The sequence below is a fragment of the Polyodon spathula genome, unplaced genomic scaffold (genome assembly GCF_017654505.1).
Source record: "Polyodon spathula isolate WHYD16114869_AA unplaced genomic scaffold, ASM1765450v1 scaffolds_2106, whole genome shotgun sequence".
NCBI classification, from domain to species: Eukaryota; Metazoa; Chordata; class Actinopteri; order Acipenseriformes; family Polyodontidae; genus Polyodon; species Polyodon spathula.
Genome location: NW_024473580.1, coordinates 1 through 8,000, shown reverse-complemented (window position 1 = coordinate 8,000; position 8,000 = coordinate 1). Strand labels below are relative to the sequence as shown.

The following is an 8,000-nucleotide window of genomic DNA, read 5'->3' as shown; positions in this document are numbered from 1 at the left end:
ACATCTTAAAAGAAAAAAAAAGCAGAATGAGAGAGGCAAATTCTGTAGTTCAGGGAGAAGGAGCAGAGCGATAGAGCGATCAGAATGGAGAGTTTTCAACTGATTTGAATATTCATTTTGAATGGATTTGAATACTCATTTTGCATCTACCACTGCTGGAAGCACACTTGTATCCTTGTATTTATTAGGCTGTAAATCTGGTGCAGAAGTTGTGCAGGCTCGCCAGATGAATGCTGCTGGCATTGCTTTGTAACAGCATTGCGTGTCTCTGCTTTCAGCCTCTTGCACAGATAGTGGTGTAGAGCACAGCATTTATGGAAATCTGTTAAAGACTATGTAGTTCTGGGATTTTAAGATGGCATCAGAACTACATTTCCCAGTGCCCAATGCTCTTGATGAAGCCAGCAATGAGAACCATGTGGGTCAATTGCAACGGATTTATGGATTTAGTACAGAGCTGCAGACTAAGCTGCAGAGCAGCTAATCATAATCTGCTTCAAACAAAAAATGCAGGCATTGCTGCTAAAATTCCCATTTCCAAGTATTGAAAATGCCTGTTCTGTCTTCTATTCCTGATTCTGCAGTTTATAAATCCTTGACCCCCGATTCCAACTTCCATGCAGTCGTGTGAAATTGCTGTTAAAATCTGACAGCCTTGCAATCTAAAACACTACAAATAATAACGACTTGAAACTAGAGATCGATAAAATATCTAACAAGAGTGAGTTTCCCAAAATCATAAATAATAAAAAGATACAACAAACTTGTAAACAGCAGGGAACATTTTACAGGAAAGCGTAGAACTAAAATGGGCTTTAAAGCAACATCAAGTGAAATATGTATAAACGATTTTTATAAACCACAGAGCTATATAAAACTTAATGACAAAATATTTGATTGTAGGTGGATGGCTTGTATGAGCAGACAGCAGTTTAAAAAGCTGCTCCAATCAGGGTATATATAAGAAATGTAGAAACAAGGACATCACAGTATTTACTACTGGATTTTTAAAATTAAATCCTTGATTGACAAGACACTGAACATCATTTAAAACAGGCAGCAAAGCATTTTTAATATAGATTTAATTTTCTTTAGTAGTCTCGTTGTCATTCAACAAATTGATATTAAAAACACAGGAGCCTACATTTGTTAATAGAGTACCCAAGAGACCAAGGGCAGTATTAAACACATCCTGAGCACAAATCACCTCATTGAGAAACAATGGTATGCAGCCCATTCCATTCCTAAAAGCTCTCTGGTTCCCCCTGCTGGAAGCAGTATTGCTTTTACACTTCAAGCTGCCCTCATGATAACTGTGGTACACTGTGCTGTGTCTTGAGGTAGCGCAGATTCACCGTGGTATCGGGGAAGTTTCCACAGAAGCCACAGCAAGAGGCTGAGCAATGCATGAGAAAAGCAAGAGAGACGTGCATTCATAATAACAATCTGTTTAATACATTACTAATGTGACAGAACACAATCCCAATGCTTAACAACACAAGGAATACAAGACTCAAGACTCGCTCATATTTGTGGTCTGTGAGCTTTTGATCTGAACAGATTGTGATCAGGGGTGACCAGCGTCGTAACCAGAGCTGATTCTCCCGAGGTCACTCTGAGGTTTCAAGCTCTACCTGCAGTATGTATATGACTGCTTGGTATTTACTATTCAACCTCCAAATCTGTGTTACACGGCAAACCCTCAGAGAAAATGAAGGAGTCTTTGGTACTTTAGCAGAATTTTTACATGAGCCTCAGCACTGATGATGCAAAAAAACAAGCTAGGACTCGACCCCAGTGTCCTCATAGCTAGTTAAGGCCATGGGGGTGACCCTGTTTGTCAAGCAGGTTTATTCTTTTGTTTTCAGTACTCATTTGTAGTCAGATATCCTCATGTTGTTTAAGTGTCTGCAATTCTGAGAAAGTTCTCAAGTCCTGTAAGAGCCAGCACTTGACTTAACTTCTTCACACATCAAGTGCAGGGAATGTGAATTTTATGGTGTCTTAAGATTTCCAATCTAGCTGAATCTTCCCACAAACAGAACAATGATGAGGTTTCTCTCCTGTGTGAATTTGATGGTGACTTTTAAGGTCTCCTACCTGACTGAATCTCTTCCCAAAAACAGCACAGTGATGAAGTTTCTCTCCTGTGTGAACAGTCTTGTGATTTTTAAGGTTTCCTATGTGACTGAATGTTTTCCCACAAACAGCACAGTGATAAGGTTTCTCTCCTGTGTGAATGCGCTGGTGTTTTTTAAGCAGAGATATACGATTAAAACTCTTCCCACAATCAACCCAGGAAAATGTAGCCCCTCCTGTGGGATTTCCCTTGTGAGTTTCAGGAACGTCTAATTGACAGGAACTCTTCCCACCTTTAATAGAATGAGGCAAGGTCTTCAAGTTGCCCTGGGTTTCAAAACTGTTAACATGCAGAATGTAGCGTCTCTGTACTCTCCACAGTAAGAGGGGGTCTGCTTTAAAGAAGGGATTTTAACTGAGTGAGTTCTCAATGTCTTCACATACTCTTCTTGGGGTGTCGTTTCTCTGTGCTTCTTGCACTGTGGTTTGCCATTAGAAGGGTTTTTGCACTGGGGTGATGGAGTGGAGTCGTGTTCTCCTTCAGCTACTTTAGAAGCTAAAGAAAGAAAGAGAAGAGAGACAAAGGTTATTGTACAGCATTCTTCCACAAGCACTGTTCTGAAGGGCTTCATGCATAAACATGACACCTAGAGTGAACTCTGATGACTGTATACTGAGAGAATTCAGTCAGATCCACTTCATATCACTCCTGTTCATCTCAGCCTCCTTTTACTATCACCATATTCAGGAATGTAGATCAAAGCTGGGAGTCGGGAAAAATCCATGGCTATGTCATAACATTCCTGACTATTTTAATGAAATGTATCCTGATAAAACACACACGCGTCGACCCTGTGTTGGGTCTGTGTGTTGAACACAAGCGGATTCATTTACCAGCTAGTGGCTCGCAAGTGTCAGTCACAGCAAGAATGATGTCAGCATGTCAGTGACGTGGAAAATGAAAATCCACCTGCTTTTATACCGTTTAAACTGGAATATTGAAAAATCCTGACTCTGTACAACCAAGTTATTAACTACCTGCATGGTGATAGTACTGCTATTAATGGAATGTTTTAATTTGTTTTTTGATAATTAATATTTGCTGTGCTTCTAAAAACAGAAATCCCATTTGCAATCCCACACACTGCACCTTGCCCTTTTATTCTGCCTGTATTGAAGACACATGCCATGCAGCACTATGCAGGGCTGCAGGGGGTTTGTTTTTCCACAACAAATTTCTCTTTTTATGATTTTTGTGTAAAATATCTGTAGAGCAAAGATCTGGTAAAACTACAATTCCCAGATTCCCCCTCACAGCTGAAACTGATTCGCTGGTCTGCTGTACAGAACCCCTCCACACACATACTTACTGTACTGTGACAATAATAACACAGCAATGCTTACTGTGAGACATACAAGAGGGAAATGTGGCGCTGCGAGCAAACATTACAGTCCCTGGGATAGCTGCAGTGAGATAAGCATTTAAAAATGAGATTGTATTTGAATAAAGTGTAAGGAATACAATAAGACTGTTGGTTTTCATCCTCATACAATATGGGTTTGCTCTCATTTTGGCAATGCTGCTGCATACTCTGCACAGAAATTCTCTACTGAAATGTTTCTTCTGGGGACGCTAAACAACCTAACTGGATGTGACATCACCCAGTGATGGACATGTGATCCCTGCAGCTCTGTAAAGCTGTGGGAGCAGCACAACTGCAAACAGGCTACCAGGAATGGGGAAAGGCACAGATCTAACACAGGGGTGTCCAGAGCTGGCCCTTCCACTCCTGCTCTTTGTTTCAACCCTGTTCTAAGTTGTTTAACTGAACCAAATAAACCTCCATCCAGGCACAAGAGCAGCACTTTATAGAAGTGAACGTGTTCAATGTGGAGTGGAATGGCCTGCAGGAGCGTGATTGGACACCGCTGATCTAACAGCATTCTAAAGAGGCGGGACAGTGGCTGCACATCTAGCAGCTGCCTCAGGAGCAAGCACAGTTATGTCCTTGTTGACAGAGTGGTTGGGCAGCTCCCCTTGGTTAAAATATGAATGTGAAGCACACTGCTGGTGTTCAGCAGCAGGCTCTGCAAGATGAATAGGCAGCTCAATGCTGCTTGTTTTGTAGGGTTACCTCTAAATCCCAGTTCACATTCAGATGGAGAATCATCACACAGGCTGGATCCCAGCTTGTTGTTCTTCTCAAGTGTACAGGCAATATTTTCAGTAGGAGGTTCCTCTGCGATGGAGACACATTCCTGCTCTATGAACTCCTCTTTGATAGGAGCACATTCCTGTTCAGTCTTTAACAAACGGCAGCTCTGTAACCTGCATTAGACTTGCACAGCACTCCTGCTCAAAGGACTCCTCTTGTGTGGAAACTGCTTCTATCTTTGGCTCCTCCTGTACTTCAGATTCAGGGATAGCGTGGCTCTCTCTGGGATCTGTGGGGAAACAAAATTGTATAAAATTCCAACTCTTTCTTACTAGCTCGGCTCCTCTACAAAGCCAGCCCCGTGTCAGAATGCTACTGAGAGATGTCTTTGGGTCTAAGAGGAGGCATTTCTCTTATTTATTTATATTTAATAAAGAACATCTAACCCTAGTACCCTACCCACAATGCCATGGTTCATGCTTTTGCAATGATCAAATATTTATTTCAACTTCTATCAACATTCTGTGTTGGCTGCTTTGATCGGAGATTGTATCAAAATAACCCCTCCTGCTGCTGTGTTCAATAATGTGCAGCTTGCATTTCAAGTGACTGTTCCTCAGTTATTTCGTATAGGGGTGAGCTGGTATAATAGTTTGGTGGTTTAGGTTCATTCTGTATTTGATCCCATTCCTGTTATTCTACATTGCAGTCATTGGTTAACGTTGTGTTTGTGTTCCTATGAACAAAGTGAAGGAAAAGGCATTTTCATATGAACATCTTTTTATTCTACATCCTGTACAAAACAAAACTCAGCCCTGCTGGGCTTTCTCAGCTGCTGTACCTCACTGGAGCACTGCATCCACTTCTACCTCCCTGTCAATCACCATCATGAGCGCAGCTCTGTTCCAATGCAAACATCCATTTCTCTACTGCAAACACGCTTAGAAACAAAGCGGGGAGCCCTGCAGTCTCAGCACAGTGTCTGAGGAATGGCTTTTTGTTAACTGTGGCAAAGTGCCCGCTCCTGTGTATATCATCTGTTATGTTGCGTGTGGTGTGTTAAGTGTTGGTGTATAGTCATTGTTACACGGGATATAAACGGGTCTGTGTAACACAAGTGTTTAAAATGTTTATTTGTATTTAGGCATGAGGATTGCACAGCACTTCTCGTGCAAGTAACAAGTAATAATATGTGAGCATGGGGAATTGCACTTTATTAATTCACATGCAGTTATACCGAGACTCCAATTGAATGATTGATTAGCAGTCGAGTCTCGGTACAGCTGCATCAAAGCAGCATGTTTTCACCCACTCGGGGTTGTGTGTTCGGTGAGTGGAGAACGGGAGAGAGAGTAGGAGAGTTATAATTTCAATTGCTATTGCTTGCTGGTGGGACCAGCACGATACTTGTTTATTTAACTCACCGTGTTTGTTTGTCGATCTGCTCACCGTTTGTAAAGTGTTAGTCCGTTTCTGTTTGTCTTTTTATTTTGGCGAATGTGCCGTATCCTGTGTTTTTCGTGTTTGTTTAAACCTTTTTATTTACAATAAACCGGCGCAAGCAAGCGTCTCATCATTTCACATTCATCTGTTCTGTCTTTGTGTATTTCATTCCTTCCTGGTTCTGACGTCACCCACTCGGCTGTCTCTGTGACATGACTCACTCTGTATTGTGATAACAGTTTGGATGGAAACTGTCAACACAGAATACAAGTTTCAATGTGTCAGACACAATGAGCAGACAAGGGGCTGCAGCAGGATAAACTGCTTATTCTCAAAGCAGTTTCATTTAAACAAGTGATTTACACAACTCTCACTTTTTAAAGTGCAGCAATATGTTTTTTGTACAAACTCCACCTGTGTAACAATCATTAGTAACAACACTGAAAGCTTGCTTGTGCAGTGTCCTGTGAACTGTAGATATAAATCCAATCACATTCCTTGTAGTATTATAATCCATTTGTGATGGTGTTGCTATCCCTATTGCATGCATCCTGTGCAAACTCATAAATAATAACCTGGATTAGTAAATGAACGAGCTGCGTTTGTACCAAAGACACACCCAGCACTGGAGCTGAATACAATGAAACCATGCATCTAAAAACAGATCTGCAGGCAAACACAAAAACACGATGTGAGGCTGTGTGTTCATATTAGGACAACAATCATTAATCTAACCCTCTGCAATATGGGCTGTGACTGTCTCAGTGGGACTATATACAAGACATCGCTTTACCACAACGATACCATTTCAGCATCCCTAATCACAGACTGGTTACCAGTATAGTGCTTTCTTAGTTTCTAGAATAGCTATTTAAATATGAATTAGACTAGGCTAGATGCATTACGTTCTTATAGTCTATAAAATAACACAAAGCCTCAATTAGACTCCTTATAACCAATATTAGGACAGAGCTGTGCTATTAACCGCGCTTATAATCATCAGACACTTTAAAACGTGTCTTAAGAGAAATTCCAACAAAGATCTTTCCAGTAGAAGGTGGTTTGAGGTGTTGGATTGCCCGATCAATACCACACAATAAAATCAATCTTACCCTGAAATATGAAAGCCTGTTTAATGTCTGTATCTGCAGTGTTTATACACCCTCGCACGGCTCTCAGTTCTCTGATATTTCCAATCTCAGCTTCAGACTTTCATTCTCTCTCTTCATTGCAGTCATTTCCAGTCGGAACTCAGTGAATTTCACACAGGATGGAGTCTCAGCCGCTTTCACTGCGCGCTTGACAGGAGAGACGAGCTGCTCTTGAAAGAACGACACGGAGACACTGACCTCCATCTGCACTGGTTTTAGTGGGAGACTGGTCTAGCGGAATCCTCCTTTCATCCACAAACACTGCTTCGGTTTGTATTTAGTAGATATATTTGTTTTTATCGTAGCCTTCCCATTCAAATATATGCATCACAAACAGACTTTGCAAGGAGTAGCGCCCGTCTTTCAGGATCCCGCGCAGCTCTGCTGGAATTTAGACGCGTTTGTTTCTCAGGAAATAATCTCATTGAAAAGCGACACTTGTCTGCAGAGACTGACGCGCTGCACTCTGTGTGTGAAATTCAACAGAGAAATGCGATTCTTTCCTTTTCCTGGAACTCCGTGCTGGTAATAAGCAAACACAAAACTCACAAACTATTAAAAACATTTCAACCCAAACTAAACAGTTTAAACAGCAGGAGCCAGCGTGTTGTAAAATCAGCAGCGCCTGCAGCCGCCTCTCTCTGTCCGGTGCTGAAATGAACGCGTCCCAGCAGAAGGCGTGTCTGGATGAATCGGCGCGTATTCTTGGCTGGCCTCCCTGTGGAAGCGAGGGCGGCTCGACGCGGTTATGAAGCTGGATGGCAGGTTCTCCATGTTGGCTCTTTGCGCGCTGAGTTCTAGGCAATGCTGACACCGCGCCGATCCGAAATGGCGCCAGTTTCCACTGCCTCTGCTTTCTAATGCGCATGCTCAATTCCAAAGGCGCTGGGTGCGTCAAATGACAGCGTTCTGCTCGCAGATCCTGTCCAAGTTGGGCAACACAGAGAAAGAGCTTGCAGACATTACAACTACTGTATTGTGAATGAGAAATACCGCTACAGTGATGCTTATGAGATTCATTTTCAAACGAGACTAGTAAAACTATGGACGGTATTCCATTACAAAATTAAACAAAAATAAATACAGGAAAAAATATCCACCTATTTATTTATTGCAACATTTCTGTAATTATTTATATATGTATTTATTTATTCATGTACTTATTCGTTTA

The 8,000-nt window shown here is 41.7% G+C and overlaps 1 long non-coding RNA gene across 1 annotated transcript; it reads right to left on the bottom strand.

Annotated features, from left to right (window-relative positions):
- Positions 1-1,740: 1,740 nt before the first annotated feature.
- On the bottom strand, positions 1,741-7,521 carry LOC121310425. Its single transcript, XR_005948795.1, has 3 exons — positions 6,791-7,521; positions 4,215-4,524; positions 1,741-2,635 (listed from the first exon to the last, which is right to left on the bottom strand). It is a non-coding gene; the product is annotated as an uncharacterized LOC121310425 (long non-coding RNA).
- Positions 7,522-8,000: the final 479 nt, after the last annotated feature.